Source organism: Phyllostomus hastatus, unplaced genomic scaffold, assembly GCF_019186645.2.
Source record: "Phyllostomus hastatus isolate PE091 unplaced genomic scaffold, TTU_PhHast_1.1 phas_scaffold_78, whole genome shotgun sequence".
In the NCBI taxonomy this organism is placed as follows: domain Eukaryota; kingdom Metazoa; phylum Chordata; class Mammalia; order Chiroptera; family Phyllostomidae; genus Phyllostomus; species Phyllostomus hastatus.
In genome coordinates, this window is record NW_025334041.1 from 93426371 (window position 1) to 93433148 (window position 6778).

The 6778-nt window shown below is 40.0% G+C and overlaps 1 non-coding gene across 1 annotated transcript; it reads left to right on the forward strand.

Annotated features, from left to right (window-relative positions):
• The first annotated feature begins 6235 nt into the window (after positions 1-6235).
• LOC123812231 lies at positions 6236-6337 on the forward strand. The gene has a single exon (XR_006784519.1). It is a non-coding gene; the product is annotated as a U6 spliceosomal RNA (small nuclear RNA).
• Positions 6338-6778: the final 441 nt, after the last annotated feature.

Here is a 6778-nt window from a genome sequence, read left to right on the forward strand (position 1 = left end):
TTGGGATTTGCTGAGTTGAGGTGTCAGTGGGACACCCTTATCAGGATGTCAGCTAGACAGTGGTCCATGGGTTTATAGCTCACATGAAAGAAGTCTTGGTATAGAGACAGAGGTTTGAGTTTCATCAATGGCAACTTAAGCAATAGGAGTACATAAATAGTCCAAAGAGATATAAAGTGAGAAGAAAAGCAAGATGAGGAAGGAACTCTGAGGCATACCAATACTTAGGAAGTAAATACAAAAGGAAATATCCTAAAGGGGACTGAGAAGAAGAAGACAGAGAAGCAGGAGGGAAACAAAAAATGTGTAGTCTTGTGGAAGCAAAGAGAGGAGAGGAGTAGAGTTAAAGATGATGAAAGTATAACCAGTTTCAACAATAGGGATTGTGGGTCCCTCACTGAGAGCAGCCTAAGTTAAATTTGGGTGACAAAAGCCACCCTGCAAGGGGTTGAGGAGAGACTGAATTGTAACCAAATGTGGATGGTGAGCACAAAAAGTGCCTTCAAGATCTCTAGTTGCAATAAGTTTGCTGTGAAGATTAAATGAGATGATGAAAGTAAAGTGATTAGCACAATGCATGGCACATAACAATAATTCAATAAATGTTAGCTACTACTACTATTATTATTATATTAAGGAATGTATTTTAAGGAAGAAGACAGATGATGGTAGCTGTAAGGAGATGTGATTTAAGGAGGATTTTTTTTTTAAGATTTTATTTATTAAGATGGAGGCATAGGTGGACGTACCATACCTCCACGCACAACCAAGATTGGAACAACAACAATTTAGAGGCAGAATAACATCCAGAACTGATAGAAAATTTATCTGAATGTAAGTCGGACAGCCAAGAAGTTGAAATAGACCCATTCACCCAGACCGGTAGGAGGGGTGGAGACGAGCAGCCAGGTGCAGATCACGGCGTGGAGAGCAGAGAGAATTGGGTGCATAAGGCATCCGGGGCGTGCAAGATCGCAGCGGGTGGACCCTGAGTACACAAGCGGCAGCTGGCAGACCCAGTGAGGTGGCAATTGTGGAGCTGGGCAGAGCGCACAACCCAGGATCCCAGAGAAGAGACTGAGGTCCCATGGAGAACGCAGCCACCGACATTGTTCCCTCTCGAACACGCCCCCACATACAACGTCACAATCTAGTGACTGGGGTGCCCAGCCCTGGTGAACACCTAAGGCCCTACCCCTCACCGTAACAGGTGTGACCAGACCAAAAAAAAAAAAAAAAGAGAGAGAGAGAGAGAGAGATAGCTTAAACAGAAGAACAAATCGAAGCCCTAGAGCTCATCCTTTTAAGTGACCGAGAGATAGCCAACCTATCAGATGCACAGTTCAAAACACTGGTGATCAGGAAGCTCACAGAATTGGTTGATTTTGGTCACAAATTAGATGATCAAATGCAGGTTACGATAAAAGAAATGAAGGAAAATGCACAGGGAACCAATAGTGGTGGGAAGGAAACTGGGACTCAAAACAATAGAGTGGACCAGAAGGAAGAAAGAAACAACCAAACAGGAAAGAATGGAGAAATAAGAATTCAAAAAAATGAGGAGAAGCTTAGGAACCTCCAGGACATCTTTAAACATTCCAACATCCGAATTATAGGGGTACCAGAAGGGGAAGAGGAAAAGCAACAGATTGAAAACATATTTGAACAAATAATAAAGGAGAACTTCCCCATTCTGGCTAAGGAAGTAGACTTCCAGGAAATCATGGAAGCTCAGAGAGTCCCAAAGAAGTTGGACCCAAGAAGAAACACACCAAGGCACATCATCATTACATTACCACGGTAAAAATGAAGGAGAGAATCCTAGAAGCAGCAAGAGATAAGGAAACAGTAACCTACAAAGGAGTTCCCATCAGACTATCAGCTGATTTCTCAAAAGAGATCTTACAGGCAAGAAGGGGCTGGAAAGAAGTATTCCAAGTCATGAAAGGCAAGGACCTCCATCTGAGATTGCTCTATCCAGCAAAGCTTTTATTTAGAATGGAAGAGCAGATAAAGGGCTTCTCAGACAAGGTCAAGTTGAAGGAGTTCATCATCACCAACCCCTTATTTTATGAAATGCTAAAGGGACTTATCTAAGAAAAAGAGGATTAAAAAACATGTATAGTATAGTAAATGACAGCAAACTCACAATTATTAACAACCACACCTAAAGCAAAACCAAAAGAAACTAAGCAAACAAGTAGAACAGGAACAGAACCACAGAAATGGAGATCACATGGAGGGTTAGCAACAGGGGAGTGGGAGGAGGAGAGAGGGGGAAAAGGTACAGAGAATAAGTAGCATAGATTGTAGGTTGAAAATAGACATGAGGGCAATAATAGTATGAGAAATGTAGAAGCTAAAGAACTTATAAGTTTGACACATGGCCATGAACTAAAAGAGGGGAATGTGGGTGGGAGAGGGTGTACAGGGTGGAGGGGAGTGAATGGGGGAAAGTGGGACAACTGTAATAGCATAATCAATAAAATATACTAAACAAATAAAAAAAGATTTTATTTATTTTTGGATACCAGGAAGGGAGGGAGAGAGAGGGGGAGAGAAACATTGATGTGTGAGAGATGCATCAGTGGGTTTCCTCCCTCACGCCCCCATATGGGGACCTGGCCCACAACCCAGCCATGTGCCCTCAACTGGGAATCAAACTGGTTACCTTTCAGTTCGTAAGCCGGCACTTACCCCACTGAGCCACACTGGACCAGCCAGGGTGTGGAGGCTTATATTTTAAGGCCTCTCTTCTTACCGTATTGAAAAGGGAAAGAAAAAACATCCTCAAAAACCTCATCAAAGAGATAGATACAAATGGTTCAAACAAAGCAACAATCAGGTGGGAGGTGGAAACAAAAAAACAAAAACAAAAAAGCAACAATCCTCTGAGCCACTCTTTTCCAGGCCAGAGACAACCATTTTGAACTGCTTCTGTGTTGTTGTAACCTCCATATTGCTAATTAACCTCCTAATATGACTATTTCTTGATTTATCAGCCTAGACATTATTAGTTTCCTGATAGGTTGAATAAGAATTTAGTTTACATATCTCTCTCTGTTTCTCCTCTCTCACTCAAAGTAGTTTTATCATCATTCTTGGTTTCTCCACTGGCCACCTTCGAAACCTGTGTAAGCTCCATTTTTTCATTCCATTAATCATAGACAACATCTCTTGACTGTCTGCATATAAGATGAGGACGTTAGTAGCCTATACTTCCCATCACCTCTCAAGGGGAAAGTTTTGTTTTTGTTTTCAAATGTAGGAGATTCTTTATTAGGCTTAAATGGAAAGGAATCAATGCAAGTAAACACTTGAAGACAAATGACAGAACAATTGTTAGCATGAGGTCCCTGGACATGCAGAAGATGAGTTCTTCTTCATAATGGCACCACCAATTTCCGGGCGCAAGTCTTAGAAACTTCTGGAACATATGGAACTCTTTTGTACCCTGGATCCAGTCAGCTATAAAATTCCATAGATTCCATCTCTTCAGTTACCATCATTCTTTTTTTTTAAATATATTTTTTATTTATTTTTAGAGGAAGGGGACAGGAAGGAGAAAGAGTGGGAGAGAAACATCAATCTGTGGTTGCCTCTTGCATGCCCCAAACTGAGGACCCGGCCCACAACCCAGGCATGTGACCTGACTGGGAATCAAGCCAGCAACCCTTTGGCTCACAGGCCCACGCTCAATCCACTGAGCTATACCAGCCAGGTCACCATCATTCTTTTTTGTTCTGTCCATGGCATTCGTTATTTCTGACTTTGCAATAGACTTCCAACTGACCTCTCTTTCTCCTCACACTCCCCATTCACACTGATGCCAGGTTAATCTTAAAGCAGAGTTCTCATCAGCTTATTCTCTTGTAAAAATCCATAGTTTGGCTTTCAAGACCTTGCACAATGTGGTCCCAGCCCAGCATGGGGTAATGGAAGGTCCAGCTAGGGAGGAGTGGGGTGGAGGACAAGGGCAAACAGGCTGTGTTTCCCTGGTCTGAGCATGGTTCCTCAGGCCCACTCATCCAACAAGAGCACCTGGGCCCTTCCAGAAGCGGTCGAGACTGGTTAGGCACCCCGAATGTGTATATTGCAAAGTCATATAACCAGAGCATAGGCTCTAGTTCAGAAATTCTTTTAACATTTCTTTTAGAAATTGACAAAAGAAGAAATATTTAGCCAATAAAAATTTAAAAGTTCAACATTGCTAATCCAGAGTGGTAGCCATGAGAAGAGGTATGCACTGTCTTTTAAAGGGCTCCCTTTGTCTACAATATTAAATGAATCAAGATCTGGACAGTTTAGCTGGCAGCTGTTTCTCTCCCCTTCTCTGGTCTGAGTCCTTTAGGCAACTGGATATGCCTCAAATAGGGCAGTAACTGTGGAGAGCATGTGAGGAATGTACCTCTGTGTCACAGAAGCTCTGACACTGAGCAAGATTATTTTTAGAGGTGACCTTCTAGGTTCCAAGGAAAAGTAAACAGACAGATGCACACAATTTCCTCTGTGAGGCTCACAATAAACAAATTAGCATGCATACACTTGCTATTATCACATGTTCTGAATACAGGTCTCTTAAAGAGCAAGCTCACGTGAAAAGCTTTATTGAAAGCTCAAAGCCAACCAAGATGAAAAGAGGAGGAACTGAATGCAAGTTCACAGCTTTTAGCTGCTCACCAAATTGCAGGTGAAACAACTTAGTTATTTATTCCAAATTTTTATAAAACCTGTTGTTTTAAATAAAAGTTTCCATACTTCCACATGAAAATATAGCAGGGCACCAAAATTTTACAGGGCACCGAATCTGGGCTATAGGGAAGCTGTGTCACCTGGGTGATTTGATGTTTTGCTAAAAAAAAACTCTGCATGAGACATGATGCATGAGCCGGTGCATTCTTGTAATGAAGCTGCCAATCACCAGTTGCCCATAGCTGCAGCCTTCTGAATTCATCTGAATAGTTTCTGCAGGGGAATGTTCATGCTTAACACAAAATTTGATGCAGATTCATTGCTCTACTCGGTCATTTTGAATGCAACAGCTACATAGTACACATACTCAGTCAATGACATCTACCACCCCCTCTGACTAGCACAGTGAAGTCATCATTGTTCACACATGCACATTCCAGTCCACTCTCCTTGGCAGCCAGGTTACATCAATGTTGTGCAAACCATTCTTGTTATATTAACAATGCCTGGACTTTTTTTTGACTGACCTTGTATATAAGTCTCGCTCATTCTATTGCTGGACATTTAGATCATTTCCAGTGTATTACTATTACAAACAATGCATCAGTAAACACCTTTAACAGATTATCTTTGAAGACTTGCATGAACTTTTCTGTTGGACAGCTTCTGGGAAGAATTCCTTCCAAATTATTTTCATACTTTAAAAGTTTTTATTTAGTTATTGCTTTTCACCTGTCTCCTGAAACATATGAAAATAATTTCTCATGATGATTTAGCTCCTAACAATGTGCCTGACACATAGTAGTGGGTCATTAACTTCTGGTTATATTAAAGAACATAAATATTAGTTATTGTACTAGCTATGAAAAAGTAATGCCTTTTACACTGTTGAAGCACATTACTCTGTTGGCCTCACTCTTAATTGTCTCAGACAACTGAAGTATTTAAATGCTGGCAAAATGTTATGTTCATAATAGTGGTTGTCATAATAGCAAATGTAATAAAAATATAAGTACATACCATAATACATAGCACTTATTTTTCCTTTTCTAAATTAGTTTTTATTTTATTGTATTTTTGCCATTACCCTTATCCCCCTATTTCCTCTCCGACCTCCACCCATCCCCTCCCGCCCACAGCACTTCTGATTGTGTCCTTGTTAACAAGCTGTTGTTGTCACCTGAAGTCATAGAATTCTAGAGTATACTGAGGTCTGGACATCAAATAGTCTGTCCAGTTTTTTTAAATGAAGAATTTAAAGCCCAGAACTGGCCAAAGATTTGAGAATTAATAGATTCTACTTAAAACACCTCTTATTTCTCACCTTCCTTTCTTGAATTGAATGCACAAATTTAGTATCACTTTATTTAATTTGATTATATCATATAAACAAGGCACATTATTGACCAAGATGTTTCCTCAAGTCTCCTTAGTTCCATCAATTTACCTGCCTAGAGTTTTTTTTCTTGCTCTCTAATTTTCTATGTGAAGTCAGCCAAGGATTGTAAATTAAATAACTAAGCTTGTTAGAACTATATGTCATGCTTGCTTTGGCAACACACATACTAAAATTGGAACAATACAGAGACTAGCCTGGCCCCTGAGCAAGGATGACACGCAAATTTGTGAAGTGTTCCATATTTTTCTTTAAAAAAAAAAAGACCTGGGATCTGAGTGTAAGCCTAAAGTTTTCACGGGAATGAAACACAAGTGTCTTACCACCTTTCTGTCAGCTATTTTGGCTACTCAGGACAGCTTTGTGTGTATGTGCATATGCCCTTCCTAAATTTTAGCAGCTTAGGAACATGTTGCCATATTCTGGATAGACAAGTTTATATCTATAAATATAAATATATGTTTATAAAATACTATAATATATAAAATTATATATAGTATAAAATGGTTGAATACCTGGAAGATATTCAGAGCCATTTAGATTTTAAAATGTTCCTATTTCTAAGGAAACAAATAGTCACAGGGTCAAACAAGTAGTCAATGCTGTCAGCATCTAGCCAAGGTCTATTTAAAGGACAGTGAAATAAGAATCCTTTTCCAACTCTTTGCTGGTACACAATGCCAACTTTGG